The sequence below is a fragment of the Stegostoma tigrinum genome, chromosome 15, assembly GCF_030684315.1.
Source record: "Stegostoma tigrinum isolate sSteTig4 chromosome 15, sSteTig4.hap1, whole genome shotgun sequence".
NCBI classification, from domain to species: Eukaryota; Metazoa; Chordata; class Chondrichthyes; order Orectolobiformes; family Stegostomatidae; genus Stegostoma; species Stegostoma tigrinum.
In genome coordinates, this window is record NC_081368.1 from 34,122,556 (window position 1) to 34,145,945 (window position 23,390).

The 23,390-nt window shown below is 41.5% G+C and overlaps 1 protein-coding gene across 2 annotated transcripts in view; it reads left to right on the forward strand.

Annotated features, from left to right (window-relative positions):
- Positions 1-23,390, forward strand: part of zc3h12b (zinc finger CCCH-type containing 12B) — an 88,097-nt gene that overhangs the window by 45,596 nt on the left and 19,111 nt on the right. Inside the window, exon 1 of one of the 2 annotated variants that reach the window (XM_048544178.2) lies at positions 10,816-10,921. The exons of the other annotated variant lie outside the window; for it this stretch is intronic. The gene's annotated coding sequence lies outside the window, so the exon portion shown is untranslated. Of the gene's footprint in view, positions 1-10,815; positions 10,922-23,390 lie in introns of those variants that run through there. 2 annotated transcript variants of the gene reach the window in all.

A 23,390-nucleotide genomic window follows, 5' to 3' on the forward strand; every position in this document is an offset into this window, starting at 1 on the left:
TCCTAAACCATAAACATATTGACATTGTTTAAAGTGCCAGGGAAAAGGTAACAAATGGGCTGCAACGCTATGTGATATCTTGGTCAGGCATGTAGACAGAAGCTAAGCCTCAGTTACTGAATGGGAGAGGAGGGGAGTGAAAGAGCAGCTGTTTCTGACACTGTCTGACCACTAAAATTCAGAACAGTTTGATTTTAAATTTCAACATTCGAAGGTTTTTCAATGGCTGTTTGGGCAACTCCATAGAATGCTCCAGGACATGTGAGCACGTGGCACCCTTAATATTAATGTCCCAAAATAGGTGTCTCCGTCCCAGACAATATCTTGCAGGTTAATTTTGGGTCTGTTCTCTGCATATGTAACCTGTGGGTAATTCAGAGTACCCGTGCTAGGACATCAATTAATTGCGCACAGACCAGCAAACTGACCTAGTTGGTGAAATTTACATTTTGCATTTCGTACACTGTATATTGGCCTATAACTTGATGCTTTCATGTGTATGAAATCTACTTTTTACTGATGTGAATCATGGACAATGAATACTACCAAAATATGCAATGGTAATATTTAGCCATTTGTATGGCTGTTAAACTTCCATCCTTCTAGTTGACATATTGAAGGAAGCTGTGGAATTTGGTTTTAATTTGTGGTTGATGCTGAAATTAAATTAAAATTAAATTACATTCTGATAAAATGCACAATTTTGTAATAGCACAAAATACATGGCCAAAATGAACATGTGAAGAGTTTTTTTTTGACGGTTTTTTAATTGTAGGGTGTTATTTGCATGCTCGGGACATTATGAAGTGCACATGTTCTGATTTTTTTTTTCCCCCCCCCTTTGTTTCACAACACAAAACTAATTGTTCACTCACTCCTTCCCAGCTTCAGGACCTCTGTCCTTAATTCTATTTAATTATCTCTATCTCTAAGCTTGGGACTGTTGGTTTGAAATCCCAATCCTTTGAACCTGCCTTTAACTCCCCTGTCTATTTCGAATTCCTCTTCACCACTTTGTGTCCACAGAAACAGTTTTTTTTTTGCATGAAAATAGCTTTGATAAGACAGGTCTTTTTATAAAGTCACACTTTGGCTTTATATTAACCTAGCAGAAGAAAGGTGCACTGAATGAGGACACACATTACATTTGATCCTATCAGAGATAATGGGAACTGCAGATGCTGGAGAATTCCAAGATAATAAAATGTGAGGCTGGATGAACACAGCAGGCCAAGCAGCATCTCAGAAGCACAAAAGCTGACGTTTCGGGCCTAGACCCTTCATCAGAGAGAGGGATGGGGGGAGGGAACTGGAATAAATAGGGAGAGAGGGGGAGGCGGACCGAAGATGGAGAGTAAAGAAGATGGGTGGAGAGAGTATAGGTGGGGAGGTAGGGAGGGGATAGGTGAGTCCAGGGAAGACGGACAGGTCAAGGAGGTGCGATGAGGTTAGTAGGTAGCTGGGGGTGTGGCTTGGGGTGGGAGGAAGGGATGGGTGAGAGGAAGAACCAGTTAGGGAGGCAGAGACAGGTTGGACTGGTTTTGGGATGCAGTGGGTGGGGGGGAAGAGCTGGGCTGGTTGTGTGGTGCAGTGGGGGGAGGGGACGAACTGGGCTGGTTTAGGGATGCAGTAGGGGAAGGGGAGATTTTGAAACTGGTGAAGTCCACATTGATACCATTGTGGACTTCACCAGTTTCAAAATCTCCCCTTCCCCTACTGCATCCCTAAACCAGCCCAGTTTCTCCCCTCCCCCCACTGCACCACACAACCAGCCCAGCTCTTCTTTTCCCCCCCCACCCACTGCATCCCAAAACCAGTCCAACCTGTCTCTGCCTCCCTAACCGGTTCTTCCTCTCACCCATCCCTTCCTCCCACCCCAAGCCGCACCCTCATCTACCTACTAACCTCATCCCACCTCCTTGACCTGTCCGTCTTCCCTGGACTCACCTATCCCCTCCCTACCTCCCCACCTATACTCTCTCCACCCATCTTCTTTACACTCCATCTTCGGTCCGCCTCCCCCTCTCCCCATTCCCCTGTCTGATGAAGGGTCTAGGCCCGAAACGTCAGCTTTTGTGCTCCTGAGATGCTGCTTGGCCTGCTGTGTTCATCCAGCCTCACATTTTATTATATTACATTTAATCCTTACAGGTTTGTGTTGCAGTTCCCGTTTCATCATTACTCTACACTCTCGAAGTTCGTCTGACTGTTTACAGATGTTTTTACATGATATGCTATATTTAACTTTATAGCTAAGTGATGCAAACATACACATGCTGAGACATGGCAGTTTCACTTGCTTCATTTGTTCATGATAAAGCTTTGTTATACAATTGGAATCCTTTTCTATATAAATGTCTTGAACAAGAGTGATTGTGACGCACTGGAATTTTCTCAAAGTTGAGTTTGACATGTATTTCTATTGAAGATCACTCGTTTCATACATTTGCCAATACTTACAATACAATAAGGAAAGATGAAAAGTACAGCATGTTTCGCGAATATAAAACCACCTGATTTTAGGTCCCACTGCATCCCAAAACCAGCCCAGCCTGTCTCTGCTTCCCTAACCTGTTCTTCCTCTCACCCACCCCTTCCTCCCACCTCAAGCCGCACCTCCATTTCCTACCTACCACCTCATCCTGCCTCCTTGACCTGTCCGTCTTCCCTGGACTGACCTATCCCCTCCCTACCTCCCCACCTATACTCTCCTGTCTACCTATCTTGTTTTCTCTCCATCTTCGGTCCGCCTCCCCCTCTCTCCCTATTTATTCCAGTTCCCTCTCCCCATCCCCCTCTCTGATGAAGGGTCTAGGCCCGAAACGTCAGCTTTTGTGCTCCTGAGATGCTGCTTGGCCTGCTGTGTTCATCCAGCTGCACACTTTGTTATCTTGATTTTAGGTCGGCCTTATTTTAAAACTAAAATCCGTCGTTCTTCTGCCGAACTGGATGTTGTTTCCACCTATTGGCTGTCCCTGAGAAAAGCATGATTGTCAGTCGAAATTTGGAAAAATAAATTTCATCATCTTGTAAGATTTCCAGGCATTCCTGCAAATCCTGCACGATCGAGCCCAGAACAACCTAACTACTATTATAAATTGCGATCTTTTGCTGTTAACGCCTCCCACAGCATTCATGAAGAAACTGTAGGCATACAAAATCAAATCTGTCATTAGGCTTTAAAATAAAAAGAATGGTAGTTTGAAGACTTAATGTATTGCTGAATATCTTGGGAATCAGCTTCATCCCAAATAGTCCACAAAACCACTTGGACAAGAACCTGGGATTAAGTACCTGTTAATGAATAAACATAGCATGTTGTACTGAGTGTAGTTTTTGAAAGCATTTAAGTATTTCCATGTTACAAAATGCATTGCCATCTATGCGTATTCTGTTTTCAAATATCTGCCTGGCTTTGAATTTGTATGACAGGCTTACCTTCATGATTTGAACCCAGAGAACCATATATTTGGTTTTCAAACAATCTAAGTGTTGCTAATTAAAGTGCTATGATAGAAAATGAAATGGAATAAACTCAGGTTTTGTAGGCACTTAGTTGCTCAAGAAGAGTTTTTTTTATTCCCCTAGAAAGGGTTCCAACCCACTTATTATTTGTTACTTGCTTAAAGATCAACACCTGATTGTTCGATAGGTTCAGGTGATTCCAAGAAACTCTATACACTAATGAAAGATTGGTTTGGTTTGGATGTCTTACTCAGTAGTTCATTACATGAACCATTCAGGTCCATTGTATTCCAAGGAGTGCTCATAATTAATTACTCAGGCTGGTTCATATTAGGACCTGAAGGGATAATTCTACAACAACCCAGTAATGTGTGTTTATGGGGTGCAATTAACATTCATAAAATGTCTGAAGGTACTTAAAGGCAACACCAAGTTACAAAAGGAGGTATGAGGGTAGACTGCAAAAAGCTTGGTCAAAGAGATGAGTTTTAAGGAGCATTTTAAAGGAGAAAACAAGAACTTATCACATCTTTAACATAAACGTTCCACGGATCTTCACAGGAGCACTACAAAACATTAATACTGCATTACATGAGACAATAAGTCAGATAACTAAAACCTTGGTCAAATATAGGGGTTTGAAAGAGCATGATGAAGGAGAAAAGCAAAATAGAAAAGCATGGGGAAGAAATTCAGGAGCTTAGGGTCCTGGCAGCTGAATGGAGAACTGCTGAATGGAGGAGAATTAAATGACTACTTTCAGGATTATAGGGCTGGAGAAGATAATTGCAATAGGAAGCAGTGAGGCCATGGAACGATTCAAAAGCAGATGAAAATTTCAAACAAAGGTCAAGAAGGTGAGGGGAAAGTGATGACATAGGAAATCAAAACCATTTTAAACCTAGTGTGGCGTCAAGTAGGCAGAGCAAATCTAGACTCATTGGCAATTAGAGAGTAGAGAAAATTCTCTGCTAGTGGAGTCATATCTAGCACAAAAGAAGCTGGCCGTGGTTTTGGGAAATCAACCACCCCAGCTCCATGGCATCTCTGCTGGGGTTCCTCCAGATAATGTGACCACCCACCTTCAGCTGCTTCATGAAGGACCTTTCTTGCATCATTAAAGTCAGAAGTTCACCGCCTCTGTTTCTCACCCCTCCCCCCACCTTTTTCATTTCAGCATCATTTATAGCTCCTCAGATATCAAAGCAGTCTGTGTCCAAATGCAGCAAGATCTGGAGGTTATCCAACTTGTGCTGACAAGTAACATTCATGCCACACAAGCACTAGGCAATAACCACTGTGAGCAAGACAGAATGAAAGCATTAACTGGTTTAACCAATAACATAACAATTGCTGAATGCCCTGGAATGGGGTTACCATTGGCTGGAGACCGAACTGGCCATGTGAATACTGTGTTCCAAAAACTGCTCAGATACTGAGAATCCCCTGACTCCCTAAAGCCTCTCCATGATCTACAAGGTACAAGTCAGAAGTATGATGGAATACTGCCACTTGCCTGGACGACTGCAACTCCCACAGCACTTCAGGAGTTGACGTTAACCAGGATAAAGCAGCCCACTTCATTGGGCTGAAAAGTTCACACTCTCCCTTCAGTATTAACGTGCAATAGTAGCAGTGTGTGCCATCAGCAGAAATTCACTAAAGTTGCTGAGACAACCTCTTCCAAAACAGCAACCATAATCACCACCATTTTGAAGGACAAGAGCAGCCAAAATATGGGAACAGCACCGCTTACAGTCTGGGTTGCTGTGGTTAGCAGCGAGCTGGCCTATAATGTGGGCTGTGAAGTTGACTGATCTCTCTCTCTGTTAGTGCTTTGCACAAGAGCATGTGGAAGCTTGAAATGGAGGACCTTCGACGATCTATCAAATCGAAACCTCCCATGATTTTGCATTGGCTTGAAATGCAAAAAGAATGTGATCGGGAACGGAACAAGGCAATCAAAATCTTCAAAAAGACTTAAACACAAAACTGGGGACTTTACAAACAAATATTTAAAAATTGATGTCTTCTGGACCACAAGTTGTCGTATTGTGAAGAATTTGTCTCCTGAATTTTTTGAATCAGATGATAAATGACCCGATCTTTTTCTTATTTTAAAGGTAAGTATAAGGTATTGATTGTCTTAACTGTAACTCTATCAAAATGCTTCACAAAATGAAGTATATGGTAACCACTTGTAATTAACTGTTCAAAGATGTTAGAGACCATAGGGAAATAACAATTGAGGGTGTATTACAACGAAGTAAATGGTAAAAGTCTAGCCCAAATGCATTTTCGCAATAACTTAGATTCTTGGAACTGGATTGCAAACTAAATCACACTTTTGTCATTTTTAAATTTTATTTATAAAGTCATTTATTTTGCTGACTAGAAGAGGAAGAGAAACTTTTGTTTGCCGTATTTCCAGGGGGGAAAAATGTGAACTGGGATGCTTGATTATCATGTGTCCAATGTGCTAGATTTATAATGTGGATAAAATGGTTGGCATGGTGGCTCAGTGGTTACTACTGCTGCTTCACAGCGTCAGGAACCTGGGTTTGATTCCAGCTTTGAATGACTCTGTGTGGAGTTTGCACTTTCTCCCTGTATCTGCATGGATTTCCTCCCACAGTCCAAAAATGTGCAGGTTAGGTGGATTGGCCATGCTGAATTGCCCATTGCCTGCACAGCCATGGATACTAAGCGGATTAGCCATGGGAAATGTTAGGGATTGGGTAAGGGTTTGGGTCTGGTTCAGATGTTCTTCAGAGGATCATTCCAGACTTGATGGGCCAAATGGCTTGCTTCCATACTGTAGGGAGTCTATGATTCTGTAGTTTCTTGATTGACCTGGTCGCATCATCCTCTTCCAGTGTTTTTCTAGTATTATCTGGCAGGATGTAACTGTACCCACCTGGTTCTCTTATTAACTAGCTAAATCATAGCAAGAGTATTAATTACAGTGACTTTTCTTCCTGCTCCTGCAACATTAACTCTAACTCTAATGAACTCATCGATCCTTGGTCCATTTCTCTTTCTCCTCAGCATCATGAACCAAACCACGTGGTTTCCATATATATGCTCATGGCAACCAGCATGACCACAGCACTTCTCTCTCAACCCTTGCCTCTAAATTGTCAGATTATTTATCTGACATCCTATACTAGATGAGCAGAAATTTCTTCCATTTAGACTATAAGACATAGGAGTGGAAGTAAGGCCATTCGGCCCATCAAGTCCACTCTGCCATTTAAATCATGGCTGGGCATTTCAACACCACTTCCCTGCACTCCCCCCATAGCCCTTGATTCCTTTTGAGATCAAGAATTTGTCGATCTCTGCGTTGAAGGCATCCAACGTCCCGGCTTCCACTGCACTCTGCGGCAGTGAATTCCGCAAGCCCACCACACTCTGGCTGAAGAAATGTCGTCTCATTTAAACATCAGGAAGACCAAAGCCATTGTCTTCAGTCGCTGGTACAAGCTCTGTCACCCTGCCTGGGATTTTAGGTTTCCCCAGAGTCTTCCAATGTTAGAGTCGTACTTGACTCAACGTCTTTCCAATTACATGTGCATACCATCATCAGGATTGCCCATTTTCACTTAAGCAGCATCTGATTCTGCCCCAGCCTTGGCTCATTTACTGCAGAAACATTCCTCCATGACTCTTGTTGCTTATTCTCTGTACTTTTCCAATGTGTTTCCCAGCTGGCCTCCAACATTCCACTTCCTTGGCGTGATCCAAAACCCAGCACCGCATGTCCTAACACTCATGTCCTGTTTACCATCACTGTGATTGTAGATAGTCAATCAATGCCTCAGTTTCAAAAATGTCATTCATGGTCTTCAAATATTTCATTCTGCCTCCGTAACTTCCAGCTCTGCAGTCCTTCCAGATGTCCCTGCTCCTCCAGTTCTGACTCTTTAGCAGCCTTGATTTTAATGGCTTCACTATTAGTGATTATATCTCAATTATTTGGGCATAAGATCTGGATTCCCTCCCTTAAAACCCAGCTAACTGACTAAGCTTTGGTCATCTACATTGATATCTCTTTATCTAATTTGGTCGTATTTTCTTTCATAATGCCTTTTATAAAGTGCCTTGGTGTGACTTATGTGAAAGACACAATATAAATGCAGTTTGTTTTTGTTTTATTCTACCAGAATGTTTATTTCTCGCAATGGTTCTGGTACGTCTGTCTTTTTCACAGTGTCCTTCCATTTACGGCTTCTTGGTTATAAATTTATATATTCTTTGTGCATGACGTGGGGGAAATGGCACGGTGGCTCAGCGGCTAACTCGACCCGGGTTCGATTCCACCCTCAGGCACCTGTGTGGAGTTTTCACATTCTCCCGCTGTCTGTGTGGATTTCCTCTGGGTGTTCCAGTTTCCTCCCACAATCCAAAGACGTACAGGCTAGGTGGATTGGCCATGCTAAATTACCCCTAGTGTTCAGGGATGTGTAAATTAGGGCGATGGTTCTGGATCAGATGCTCCGAGGGTCGGTGTGGAGTTGTTGGGCCGAGAAACTTGTTTCCACACTGTTGAGATTCTGAGAGGTGAAGGAAGTCAGTCAGCTTAGTTACGTTAATTGTGTGACACAGTATGAACCCAATGACAATATTTCAATGCCTGCACCAGCATCAGTTGTTCGTGAAGGGCTTCCTTCTTGCCTTGCCCTGTGCTTAATATGAAGTGTCACCACTCGCATCACTCTCTGACAGAGAGAAATGCCGACAATCTTCATGACTGCAAACCCGTGGGTAGTTAATGTACAGGTTATAGTATGTTTGTAAATGAATGAATGAACTTTGCTGAATAACAGAAGTTTAGGGTGTCTGTGAAGATTGACTCCTGCTTGTAGAGGAGGCTTTTTTTTCTCTATTGGTTTGTTCACCTCTACTAAATTAGTACCTTCCTCTTGTGCAATGAGAGCTTAGATTGTTAGAGTGTGGCTTGCTATGGGTACTTTGTGAATGAATATTTTTCTATGATTACAAAGCACATTAACACAGCTTATAGCTATTTTGATAGGCAGCTGTCTCGGATAATTTCCATTACAGCAAACGCTAGAACTGTTTTTCTGGAAATCAAATCACTCATATCACTCTCCAGCGTTTGCATGTCGGAGCCGATCTCCATTTCAATGTGCTGCTGAATTGGAAACTGGCTGGTATTATTTTGATGAATGTGAACGGTATTATTTTGATGAATGTGAACGTTCAATTAGTTTGTCACATACTGGGAATTCCCTTTTGTGAGTGAGTTGGCATGGTTCAGCCATACTATTGACTGAGTGCAACTTACAGAACAAATTCAGTGTGAAAATGTCTTTCACATATGCACAGTCTGTTTCCTTTTTGGTTGAACACTCTAAAGATGAAGAAAGTCATTTTGCCTCTTCCATCCAGAATGTTAATTTGACCTTGCCAGTTTTATGATATTTTCTTGAGTAATACACTGGAATGTCATTCTGTAGTGTGTGCCCACATCTAGACATGGTGTTTGGGCTTTACACCCTTTTAATCCAGTGATCAACAAAACATGAACTGAAACTAGAATGGCACTGTCACCAAGCAGTTGTAACAACACTGAGTGAGGGAATTATTGCAGTAAGTAATCATTTGCTTGAGACTCAGAATGAAGTTATGTATTCCAGTTCAAGTTTCAGTTTTTAATCGGGCTGAAGCATTTAATTTTTCATGGAATAATAAGGAACCACTTCCCTAGGTTCATTTCCTAATATGCGTTGAATTAGTTAACTTTAGACCAGTTCGTAGTACAAGTGCACTAATTGCATGTTGAAGGAAAAATTAGGTTAGTGAAAGGTATGTGTGGGTGTGTGTGTTGTATGTTGCATTTTATTTTCTAATGCCCTGCAACGAAATGTTAAGAGTATGAAGATTTTAAGTGCCAGAGCATACGATCAATGGGAAGCAGTGCTTGGAGAAAATGGTCCTTAAATTTGAAGTCAAGAAGTCGTCTGTGATTTTCTATCCCTACGTTAAATGATATAGCACACAAGGGAGCTTCAATCTCCAGCAAAGCCATTTGCTCTGCGGTGTTCACAGCCTGGGGCTTAATAAAATATTATTGTGTCAATTGGACAATTCAACTGTGGAAGGCATCATAGCTGAGACTGTTATAAAAGCAAACCACTGCAGATTCTGGAGTTCTGAAATGAAAGCAGAAAGTTCCAGGGAACCTAGTTCCAAAGAGGAAAGTTTTGAGTTATAAAGAAAGGCTGCGTAGGCTGGGAATTTTATCACTGGAATGTGCGAGGTTGAGTGGTGACCTTTCATAAAATAATGAGGGATATATATATATAGAGTTAAAGGTAGCTGCCTTTTCCCTAGGATGGTGGTGGAAGTGGGGTGCGGTGGGGTTGCAGGGGGAGGTGTCTTCAAGATCGGTGGAATGTTTTGCAGGTCAGAGGAGAGAAATTTCAGAAAGACATCAGGGAAAAATTTTTTTACACAGGGTGGTTTGCGTGTGGATGAACTTTCAGAGGAAGTGGCAGACGTGGATGCAGTTACAACATTTAAAAGACATTTGAATATGTAAATAAATAGGAAAGTTTTGGAGGGATATGGGCCAGGAGCAGGCAGCTGGGACTGGTTTTGTTTGGGATTATGGTTGGCATGGACTGGTTGACACAAAGGGTCTGTTTCTGTGCTGTCTGACTCTATGACAATGACTATAAGTGCCTTATTGGACTCTATTAACTTTTTCTTGATCCACAGATGCTGCCAGACCTACTGGGTTTTCCCAGCACTTTGTATTGCAGCTGTGTCTGTTCTTACCCCAGCTTGATGTCCAACTGTGTATTAGCCAGCATTGCTGAGCTAAGATTGTTTCCTTTCTTTAGGTCAGGGACAAAATCAATTGTAGCACCCTGATTGCCATTTGAGTTGAAATCTGCTGGCTCACTGCAGATTGGGGAATTGAACCTGGCGTCTTGATCTGTGTAGATCCTGACAGTGTGGCTCTATTACCGGCATAACATGTATAACTGTTGTAAATCTGAAAATAATATATTAATTCATGGAAAATTGTAGGTTTTTTGGATAAAGGTAATTTTACTGTTGAAATCTTTTTAAATGACTCAGTTTGATCAATAGGGTGTATAATAATGATATCTCAAAGCTGTGAGTGAACCACAGCAGATCAGTTTTCATGAACTTGCTTAGGGCTTGGCGTAGGGAAGTGCTGATACAGACAAAGACGTCACTGAAATAGCTCAGCAGTAGAGCATGATTCGTTGTTGTCTGAATTTTATTGCGTCACAGCTGTGGGCGGGTATGAGAGTATTAAAAAGGAATGACTGGTAATCCCCCAAAGCAGTCAGACATTGTGCCTGCCAGAACAGAAGAAATATAGTTGTACAGCTCTCTAGAGTGGATTACAGACTCTTAAGGCACTATTTAGGCATGGCCTGAGCTAGACTTTACTGTGAGTATGTTACGGAGTATGGACATATATTTTCTACATATTTAAACAGTTGTCGCCCCCTCCGCCCCACCTAGATAAGTAATAGTATTTGACAGTGGAACATATGGTGGTAGTATTATGTAGGAAACCAGCTGTATCAGTGGTTTTAATAAAAGATGTTAAAAATAGAAGTGGCTTGTGTTTCATTTGGTTTTAGTATTTCAGATCCATAGCGCTATAGATCACTAGTAACCCTCACTTATTCTGGCCTTTAGAATTATATCAAGGATAAGAAGTTATGGTATGAAAAAGGCCAGAATATTTAATTAGAGAGTTTTAAAATTGTGGAATGTTTTGAGAGGTTTTAGATTGTTTCACTGGTTGACATGTTGATAACAAGGCAACATTGGCTCAGTATTATCGCCGGAAGAATAAAGCGGAAAACCAAAGAAGTGTTTCTTATACATAATTCTTGGAATAGGGAATATGTTATCATACATGGCTACTGTGAATTTGAAAAGGAAGCATATAAATGACTATGGGAAAGGGCAAAGAAATAGGACCTGGCAGCTTTAATTCAAATAGCTAGCGTTAGCACAAGTAGCCCAAATAGCTTTCTCCAGCACTAAGTCTAATAAAATATTTTGGTGCAGTCTTCTGACTGTGTAAACATATTGGCTTTGCATTATTCCAATTTTATAAATGACTGATAGTACCAACATATTAAGTTTTTATACAGGAATGTGTCAGAACGTTTTAGTGAAGTGTAATGGTGAAGCTTCTGATATGTCCTCTTGAACTATGATGAAATTACAGAAAGCAGTGACATACATGAGTAAATACTGATTACAACCTGATGTTTAAAATTTATTAGTAAACTTAGAATAAATGCTTATAAGCAATGATAACGAATCTTATGTAATTTTAAATGTTAAGGTGTTCTTAAATATCAGGGTGAGTCTTATCTGAACAATATCAGTGTGCTTGAGTTTAGAGGTGATGATTTTCATTTTTAGGCTGTTTTCTGCGGTACTGTACTGCATTATAATACAGTACTTAAAGCGGATAAAAATGAAAGCAGCCACTTAGCCTCTGATCCTGTTTCCTTCCTGCTGTATTTCAGTATTAACTTTGTTCCTTTGGAATGTACAAGCTTTTGTTTTAAGGTATCCTTGTGGGTCGAAAGAAGCAGGAGTGTTACTTTGAAGCCTCATTATGAGGTTTGGGCCCTCCTAGCCTTGGGGATCCCTCCAGTCTCAGTTTACTGCAGCTCTAATTCCCAGGAATGCCAGCTGCACCCTCTTGCCACCAAATTCTGGCTTTCATCTGCCGGCCAGTTAGTGAAAGTGCGGAGTTCCGCATAAACTTCTTTCAAACTATTTGGATCACAAGTCCTCCGTGATCCAGATTCCTGAGGTTCGTTGCTTGGGGACTGCTTTGCAGAACACTTCCGATCAGTTCACAGTAGACAACTGCACCTCCCAGTCACGAACCATTTTAACTCCCCCTTCCCAATCTTCAGACGACATGCCCATCATGGGCCTCCTGCAGTGCCGCAATGATGCCTCCCGAAGGTTGCAGGAACAGCAACTCATATTCCGCTTGGGAACCCTGCAGCCCAATGGTATCAATGTGGACTTCACCAGCTTCAAAATCTCCCCTTTCCCCCACCGCATCCCAAAACCAGCCTAGTTCGTCCCCTCTCCCCACTGCATCCCAAAACCAGCCCAGCCTGTCTCTGCCTCCTTAACCTGTTCTTCCTCTCACCCATCCCTTCCTCCCACCTCAAGCCACACTTCCATTTCCTACCTACCATCTCATCCTTGACCTGTCCGTCTTCCCTGGACTGACCTATCCCCTACTCCCCCCCCCCAACCTATACTCTCCTCTCCACCTATCTTCTTTTCTCTCCATCTTCGGCCTGCCTCCCCCTCTCTCTCCCTATTTATTCCAGTTCCCTCTCCCCATCCCCCTCTCTGATGAAGAGTCTAGGCCCGAAACGTCAGCTTTTCTGCTCCTGAGATGCTGCTTGGCCTGCTGTGTTCATCCAACTTCACGCTTTATTATCCTGAGGCTCATAGTAACCTCAGGATAATAAAGTGTGAAGCTGGATGAGCACAGCAGGCCAAACAGACAAAAGGCACAGACAAAACCACACCATCTTCCCCAATACTCCCTCACCACCTGCTCTCCGACATTGACAATATCATCAACAGTATCCAAATATTCAATTTATTGTATCACAAGTTAAATTCTGTTCTCAAATCGAGCACTGTTAATCAAAGTTTGTGCTAAGGTTTTGAGGAACTATTTTACGTGTGATGATTATTGAAAGCATTTTAAATGATATTTTAATATCTGTAAATGTATGTGAATCAATTGCTAAAAATGCAATTAATTTTAAAACCACTGAAATTGCTTTATTTCACCTTTGCTTATGTTATTGTACGTGTGCACGTGAGATATATCACACACATACTTGTATAATATGTTATTGAATTTATTTCTCAATATGAAAACAAAATGTTTTTGAAGTTATTGGTATTGGGATCTCCACAGTATGAGCACTGTTTATTTGGAGCATTGCTGACAGTGAAATACTAGAAATTATTTAAAGTTTCAATTTACCAGGAGAGACTTGACCTCTGTTGGTTCCTATCCCCAGTATAAAAATAAGGATAAGCCCCTTCCCTCCATCACAGTGCTTTGCTGACTGACCCCACAGCCACTTAACGGATTTAACAGCCATTAAGCTAGGTATTAGTTATCACCAGAGTAAAGGATTGGGTGTCCAGATGTTGTTGGGGAGGAGGGACTAGAAAAGTCTTGTGGGCTCCTCCAAAGGGCAAGAAAGGAATTATTGTCATTGCCTCCCCCAGCTACTCAGACATCAGCACATTCAATGAAATCTAGTGGATTGCATGCCTGCCATGGGCTTCTCCAATCATGACCATTAAGAGCTTCAACTGGAGCAGAGGTGCAGAGGTGAGCACATTCAGGGGGAAGCAGTGGCCCAGTGGTATTATTGTTGGACTGTTAGTCCAGAGACCCAGACAATGTTCTGGGGACCCGTGTTCAAATCCCACCATGGCAGCTGGTGGAAGATGAGTTCAATAAAATGTATGGAATTAAGAATCTAAGGATGACCGTGAATCCTTTGCTGATTATCGGGAAAACCCATCTGGTTCACTAACGTCCTTTAGGGAAGGAAACTGCAATCCTTGATAATAAAATGTGAGGCTGGATGAACACAGCAGGCCAAGCAGCATCTCAGGAGCACAAAAGCTGACGTTTCGGGCCTAGACCCTTCATCAGAGAGGGGGATGGGGAGAGGGAACTGGAATAAATAGGGAGAGAGGGGGAGGCGGACCGAAGATGGAGAGTAAAGAAGATAGGTGGAGAGAGTATAGGTGGAGAGGTAGGGAGGGGGTAGGTCAGTCCAGGGAAGACGGACAGGTCAAGGAGGTGGGATGAGGTTAGTAGGTAGTTGGGGGTGCGGCTTGGGGTGGGAGGAAGGGATGGGTGAGAGGAAGAACCGGTTAGGGAGGCAGAGACAGGTTGGACTGATTTTGGGATGCAGTGGGTGGGAGGGAAGAGCTGGGCTGGTTGTGTGGTGCAGTGGGGGGAGGGGGACGAACTGGGCTGGTTTGGGGATGCAGTTGGGGAAGGGGAGCTGGTCTACATGTGTCTCCAGACCCACAGCAATGTGGTTGACTCTTAACTGTCCTCTGGGCAATTAGGGATGCGCAATAAACACCTAGTCAGTGATGCTCTCATCCTGTGAATGAATAAAGAAGAAAAAGTCTCCCAAATGTTTCTTCCTGGGAGTTAAATTGGAGCTGAGAAAGCATGGGGAATGACATTTGTAGCATGTAGTCCCATTTCACAGCCTGTTTAGCCTTGGGTATGGTGGTGGGGGAGGGGGGTGGTTGTGGAGGCGGGTGGCGCATGACCATAAAATCCAGCCTAATTTCTGTAAAGGGAGCTTTCTCGTGAGCATTTTTTCTTCGGTATTATGAGTCTGAATAAGTTTTTTTTGGCACTGTCTTCTGTCTTCAACCATATCACGTTATTCCAATTTTATAAATTTGCCTGTCCTTAGTTATAGACTTGGCCATTTCAGACATTTTTAACTAAACTGTTCAGATATATAAAGAGACACCTTGGAACAAGTGGGACTTGAATCAGGCCCTTCTGCATCTGCTACTGATGTATCACAAGAGCCCTTTCTACTTGGTCATTTTATGCTGTTTCAAAGTGAACTTGACAGAACTCTTTTTAGCATTTAATTTTACAACAAAGGTAGAGATTTGAAATCCAAGAAAGTAATGCTGTTCAACACTGCTGTAGGAAAAGTGTTGCATGGAGTAATAGTAAGCAAGAGTTATATTTAGGGTTATCTCACGTACAGATGCAGGGGGAGAAAATTTAAGTTCTATGATTGCACATGCTGTTTAAGTGTTTAATGTTTTAATGGTATGGTTTTTGGAAATGGAGAATGTTGAAGGGAAGTATATAGAGTTAATAATTCTCATCAGCCAGCTTAAATCCATGATTGTAAACTTGCCAATTAAGTTAATAGAACAGTTGCTACACTCCAAAATGAGCTGTTGCAAATTTGCTGATATTCTGTTTTACTCATAAGGTTTCTTCACTCGCTTGAACACTGTTTACCGAAGAAGTTGTGTTTAAGGTAGCATGATGCTGATAATTCTCCTGTACTGATTGACTTTGGCTTTGACTTTGTGCTTGAAGAGAATAAGTGTTTTTTTCTTTCCTTTTAATCCTTGAACTTTGCAGGACTTGCATTGTTGAAAGATTAAACAACATTTAAATGAATCAAGATTAAACAGATGATGAATTGATTGCTGCCAGGAAATGGATAAATGTGTTGTCAAGGTTAATCAAGTTACTTCACAGTTCAGGGACATTTTGGGCTGTACGTAACCATGGTTTCAAGACCCCTGTGACTGAACCAAATGGAAATTTTGTGTCAGTACTTTACAGCAGTATTACCCACTGGAACAAATTTCCCAGAGAGAACTTCTGAATTGGCCATCATCTTTGTGTTCACTATCTTGTTAATGAGAACAAGTGGGCCTTTATGCAGCAGGCTAAGTCTGAGGCTGTAGCTCTTGCACTTTAGCCACTCAATAGGCAGAGAGGGGGTTGCTGAGGCACATTTGGTTGTACTGGTGTCTGTTCCACATTAATATGGAGTTGCCCTTAGAAGTGTTCATGAATATTAGAAGTGGTAAGGCTCAAAGCAAGTGGGGTCCTGAAGCACAGAGCAAAATTGTCCAGGTGAATTTTTTAGGTTGTGGGTGCGTATTTTGCTGACAACAGCATTGTCATTGGCACCGGATTCTTGGCACCACAATGGTCCAAAGTCCCTGACTTGCCAGGAGAGGCTGCTGTCATTAAGCTGACAGTCTCTTCACACAGAAGGGCAGATTCTACTGGTAGCAAAATGTCAGTGAAGCCCTAAAAATCACCCCTACTTAGGGCTTTAATCATCTATTAGCTGGCTGCCTCCAGGATGCTGCCAGCCAGACTTTTCCCTGGCAAACCTACCATTTACATTCCTGCCTCTTAATAATGTACTCATTTGGCCAGAAAAATCTGGTCCAGTTTTGTATGCACGAGTAGGAGTATGAAGAAAAATCGATACATCTGCACTTGTTACAAGATTATTTGTTTTGTAACTTCTTGATTCCTGAGAAGATGTACCACTGTCACAGGAGGGCCGCTAGTTCTGCTCCTTACCTCAGTGATCTGGATTTGAATCAAGTGCCAACGATTTTTGCTTTCATAACTGACTGTCTTATGATTTGACACAGTTTCTGATGTGAATATGTTAAGAGAGCTTTTCCATTTCCACAGCCATTCCATCAAGGTTGTTGGGGCAAGAGAGTTTCAGTTTAACCTTGTGATTTCCATAACTTGCATTTATAATAGTACCTTTGCTGCAGTAAACCCATCCCTTTACTGCATTATAACCAGACCAGAGAATGGACAGAGGTTCAACAAGATTTTAAGATCTTTGCAGGGTTACGGGCCAAATGCAGGCAAGTGGCCCTAGTTTAGTTTGGGGACCTGGTCAGCATGGATTAGTCGGACTGAAGGGTCTGTTTCCGTGTTCAGTGACTCTACTTAAGTACTAACTTAAAGATCAAAAGGTAGCCACTCGTACTATTTGCCTTAAATTACCTGATGTTGGAGATTCAAAGACTGGGAACCAAACTATATGTCACCGCCCCTTCGGTTGCTCCTTGTCCTGGGCTTTCTGGGATCCTAGTAGTGACCAACGCTCACATTGGTGTTGCTGGATGTGAATCATTACAAGCGCTGACTGGCAGCTGTTGAAGGTAGGAGCTTTGTTCTGAAGGCTTCAGGAATCCCAGCAGCAGGCAGACGAGTGCTTGTTTAAGATCAGTGGGTCTCCCAGAAATGGCCTTACTCTGCACTCGGTAGATCTTGGGTCACCAGTGTGTTCGTTAAGTTTAGTGCCATGCGTGCTGACTTCAGTAGCAGGAATGACCTAATTTCCCAGCATGTATGTATGTGAAGGTGTTCAGATAGGCTGGTGAAAGTAGCACGTACCGAACAGGAGGACCAAGTTTTCTCCTCTGTCACTGTTAAGTTTGCTGACATCAGCTGAACTGAGTGAAAGATTATCCAAAAGTAGATCAATTCTGTGGTCATCAGTGATTGGTTTACGTGTGAAAAATGATTGGAGATCTGTACCAGGGCTCACTTGGTATTTAAGAGTTTTAAAGGCACAAAAGGAGACCATTTGGCATATCAAGCCTGGAGAGCAAACAATTCAGTCCCATTCACTTGTGTGCAACCCAATGAGGGCAATTTGAAAGAAAATGCTGGAAGTATCTGTAGAATTTTAAAAAACCGTTTGAATTTGCAACATGTTTGCATTTTACAGGGAAGAAGTATAGGGTTTAATCTTGTGAAGATAAGTATCTGGAAGAATAGTGGATACCAAAACAAGGTTGAGCAGTGTAGCCAGTGAAATGTAATGGAAGTTTTTGTTTGTGACAAGGAATACCTGTGGATAAATGTGCTTCTTTCAGGTTTCCTGCCTTAACCTAAACTTACACTTTGTACAAGCCAATGACCTACTTTATAGTGTAGTTATGAATTAATAGTTTTTGTGAGGGAATGCTACCGTATTTCTGACAATATTAATTTGTTGATTAAGAATAAATCAGTTAAAATTTTCAGTGGTCTGAGTGTAAGATGGCTGGAGTGTGTACATTTAAACTGCCTGTGATTATAGACATCTCAGTGATGAGAAGCTAATTGAGATTTTGAAATAAAAGCATTTCACCTTAGTTTAAATGTCAGTATTGTACCAAAATGTTTAGATACCAGTATTAACTTACAATTTGTTGCTATGCAATAATACTGTGCGGAATGTTTGAGCTGTTTTCCATATTAATTGATTGGAATGAGTCACTAGATCAGCTTTTTTATTTATTCATTTGACAAATAAAAGTCCATGGAGCCAAGCTATCAACACCTTATTTGCTGAGTCTAAGATGAATAGTCCATCACTTGCTCCTGATTCACGAGCAATTTGTGGCATTTTTTGTGTCTGGAGATTGCTTATGGGTGGGGGCTTCTGCTTATTCTGAAGCATTTATTAATGATCCCTCTTGCTGTGATAGTTCAAAACCTGCCATTTGCCAAATGGGACCTATCACTATTGACTTCCTGTGTTTCCAACTTTTTTGATCCAATGGACTTCTGCTGGCAGACAGATCAGGAATGTTGCTTTATATGAGCATTAAGATGAAAGCGGTGGGGGGGCTTCAGTTAGCTTCGTTGGTTTAATGGCTAGCTTGTGATGCAGAGTGACAGCCAGTTTCAGTTCCCACACTGGCTGACGTCGCCATGATGGCTTTCTGAATCCCCTCGCCTGAGGCATAGTAACTATCCTGTTTGACCTAGCACCAGTTGTGCTGTACCTGAGAAAGCAGCTCTATGGTCCTCTGGGAGTATTGTGACCTTACTAAGGTGGAAGGCAAGCAGCAGGTGGATTGAACAGTTCATTTATGAAGTGGCAAGTTAATTGACATCAACTGATACATTTGTGCCACAATGCTGTTTAAACTCCTTTGATAAAAATACAGAAGAAACATTAACACCTTCCTGTGTTGTCTTTTGATTTGTAAGCCTAATGTTCCTATCCATGTGATGTTAAAAGGTAACTATCACATTTTGTTTTAAATCTTTACTTAGTTTCTTCTGAAGATGAGGAAAATATCTTTTGGCGAAGATACAGTTCTGCATGCACCAATTGCCCTTCCAATACTTCTTTCAATTAGAGTTAGCGTCAAGCTAGAATTCAGTTGTGGGCATTGTAGTCGAGTCCTATCCTGTTGTCACCAACTATGTACTTCTTTCCGGTAGTTGCGATGGCAACTGAGCGAGAGGAGCACGGCCAATATACCCTTCTGTTAGCAGAGGAACTGAGTCAAATAAAGTATCCTTACAATACCTTAACAACAATCAGATATTTCTGCAAAGATCAGGAAGAAATATCTCAACAGCATACAAGTTCCCTATCTTAGACATACATCATGGGATTTTTCACCAGTACTTGGTCACTGAACCTTGACTGAATAACTTGATTCCAACTCTCTCTCTCTCTCCCTCTCTCTCTCTTTTTTTTCAATTTTGAAAAAATCTGTAGCATTCTACAAAATTCCATTAATGGTCTGCTGATTTACATGGTGTAGCTATAAATGTCTGTCAGTTTTATAGCATGTATTGTGTGCTGGTTAGGCAACCTTTGTATTTGATTCCCTTTTCACTTGATCTGTGGTTACTGAACATCAGTAAAATTATACATGTGACAAACCAATTTCAAAGCTGTCAGATACACGTGGGCTGCTCTGAGATATCAAGATGTGGTACTGAAGATATCTATATGAGGTACTGCTCCTCCAGTTTGTGGGTGGCATCATTGTGACACTGGAGGAGGCCCAGGATGGACGTGTCACCCATGGAGTGGGAGTGAGAGTGGAAGTGGGAGTTATAATAATGATTTACGACTGGAAGGTGTTGTGGTTTGTCATGTACAGAGAGCAGGTGCTCTACAAATCTGTCTCTGCGCCTCCACTTGGTCTCACTGATGTAGAAGAGACAACATCAGGAGCAGCAGATACAGTCGACCAAGTTGACGGATGTGCAGGTCAACCCCAGTCTAACATGGAAGGTTTGTTTTGTGCCTTGAATGGAGGTGAGGGGAGAGGTATGGGAGCAGGTTGCAAACCATTTTAACTCCCCCCTCCCACTCCCTGGGTGACATGTCCGTCCAGGGGCTCCTCTAGTGTCACAGTGATGCCGCCCGCAAGCTGGAGGAGCAGCCTCATATTCTACCTCGAGAGCCTACAGCCCACTGGCCTAAACGTGGATTTCGACAGCTTCAAAATCTCTCCACCCCGGCCTCATCCCATAACCAACCCTCCCTCATCACAATCTGTCTACCTTCTTTCCCACCTATCTGTCTCCACACCCCCCCCACCTCACTGACCAATCCCCACCACTCCTTACCTGCAGTCACCTACCATCCCCATTCCAACCCCACCTCTATCTATATATCTACTCCTACCTGGGTTATGTTTTACAATTTTATTGGAATTTTTCTTTTGAATATATGAATTATTAAAATACACTGGATCTGTGAGCATCTGTAAAGAGTAAAGAAAGGTTGTGATGTTTTGGATTCATGTCTCTTCCATCAGGAGAAAGGGGAGAACAGAGAAATCCTATATTTCCTTTCTATTTTAGTTGTTTAGGATTATAAGAGAACCAACTTTTTCTAATTTGGTCACTAAGTCATTGCAATAAAGACAGAAAATATTGGAACTACCGAGCTGGTGGACCTATGACAAGAAAAGTTCAAATATAAAAATGTTGCAATTTAAAATAAACTGCATGTATCTTGTTAATCTAGCATTTACTGTAGTTAATATCTCCCACCTCTTTATTGAGTAGGCAGCAAGGTACACACCAAACCATCAGAGTTTGTTGGTAGTAAATCTTCAGGTATATTTGTCTTTTCATTTTGCAGTTTTAGAAAATAAGTGGAAAGTGCAAAGGCTCAAAATAATAACAAAAGCTTACTGCAGTTAGCCAGTTCTTGCTTTGCCATCTTCTTGTTTACAAGGCTGGAATAGCTTTCTGATAAGGTGCTGCTCAGTCTCAGTATTTCTCTCTAGCGTTACACCACAGTCAAAAGATGTGAATATATTCATGAAGGGGAAAATGATTACAGGTCTACAGAGAGAGAGAGTAAGAGGGCAAGGTTCTTGGGAGTAATTTGTTAACTCTTTGAAAGAGATTGTTTAAGCATGATGCACCTAACGTGTCCTATGATTGAGCAAATTCTTTTCCAGTTGCTTAATTTATTTAGTTGTCCTGATCTACAAAGATTTCACAAATTTGACTTAGGATAAGGTATTAGAAAAGTCTAAGTCAAAAATGTATGTTAGGGTTTCAGATACAATTAATTACTTTGATGTTCACTGTATGTAGCTAAATATAAAAAAAAGTAAATATGATGGTTATTTTCAAGAATGGCTTTAAATAAAAGGATTGCCAATTAAAATTGGTCTATGCCTGCAGCGTGCAATGGGCGTCTTGTGAATCATGCTAATTTTTCACTACAGCTGATCCTCTTTCGACTGATATTCAGAGTAACAGTTCAACTTAATTTTTGAGACTTGTTTACTATTCTTGCTTTTACTTTTTATTGGGTTTGAAATGTTAAATCTTGGCAATATTTTCCAGGTCAGTGGAAAATAAAAATATACATTGTATGTATAATAGGCTGTGGATTTATTTCAAGTCTGTTTTGCGTCACTGTGTAAACTACTTATGCCCTTTTTATAGTTTAAGAATAGTACGTGAAAGCTTTCTCAATAGGGTACTGAAACAAAATCTCTTCCGGACTTCAATTGTCTTATGATTGCAGTGATCTCCCTCTCCTACCACAACTTCCTCTTTCACTTGAGGGACAGATCAATAGGTAAAATCCACTCCAGGAGCACATGTAAATGAGAAAATCAGTTTGTCTAGTTTAAAATAATAAAACGTGAGGCTGGATGAACACAGCAGGCCGAGCAGCATCTCAGGAGCACAAAAGCTGACGTTTCCGGCCTAGACCCTTCATCTGATGAAGGGTCTAGGCCGGAAACGTCAGCTTTTGTGCTCCTGAGATGCTGCTTGGCCTGCTGTGTTTTTCCAGCCTCACACTTTATTATCTTGGATTCTCCAGCATCTGCAGTTCCCATTATCTCTTGTCTAGTTTAAACATTGTTTGTCTTTGAAGGCTCGGGATTCTAAACGTCTCAGTTTTGAATGCAGTTGTTGCAATGAACGATTGCTCAACTGAATACTGTTGCTAGATGTTTCAGCTAATCTGTTCTCATTTACATGGTTCAGGCACACATACTCTTCTGGCTGTCATGACTTGTTACAGAACGGTGTTGTCTCCATTATGCACATTGTTTCATTGCATGTTGCAAGAATTGCAGCATTTGGGTCGATGAAAATTGATGGAAGATTTGAACCTGAGAGTGCTATACAAACAGGGAGAGACGGAGGGAAGGAGACTGAGCAACACGAACTGGAGGATGGAGGTGGTGGAGAAGACCTGACCAAAACAAGCAGGGGATGGGAATGTTGTGTTGGCCTGTGATGTGTTTTTTTATTTGCAAGTTAGACAGCTTTAATGCTTCACCCTGCAGACTGAGCCTTATTAACTGGTAGCTAGTCTTCAATGGAGATCTTTTGGAATTTGTGAATTTAATTCATTTTGGTTTTGGTTTTGTTTTCATTTATTGTTTATACACACTTTTTTTTTCTATAGTCCAAAGACACAATTTGTACAATAAACTTAGTTGTTTGCATCACTGTATTCTAGTTGAATCATTGATGTTGGCTTTTCTCATTGTGTTTGGGACTGTTGCAGAATCACAGATTTTATTCAATCATTTCCTGTATGTTTTATTTACTGAGTACTTTTATTCATAAATTACCATTCAATTCATTGCACTGCATTGTTTTACAATATTTTGTTTTAAGTTTTTTTGCTGTGTAGAGGCTCAACTAAAGAAATGCAGCAACGTTTTCTAACTGTATATAAGTGCTAGGTGACCAAATGATATGTGACTACGTATCACCGGAGTGGTGCCGCGTGAACAAATGACAGATGGTCAAATCTCTAGGAATCCATTAAACCAGAATGGAAAACCCTAATGTGGCCCTGATGAACATGCTGTATCCTCCCAGCTTTGATTCTGGGTTTGTATGGAGTTTTAATGGTCACAGCATGCATCTAAGTTGAACCACTACATTTGGACTCAATGCCTGTGCTAAAGAAAGGGAGAAGCACTGCTAAAGCTCTTGCCTCTTGATGTACAGAGCTCAGGCAGTAAATGTTTGGCAAGATCAGCATCAAGCC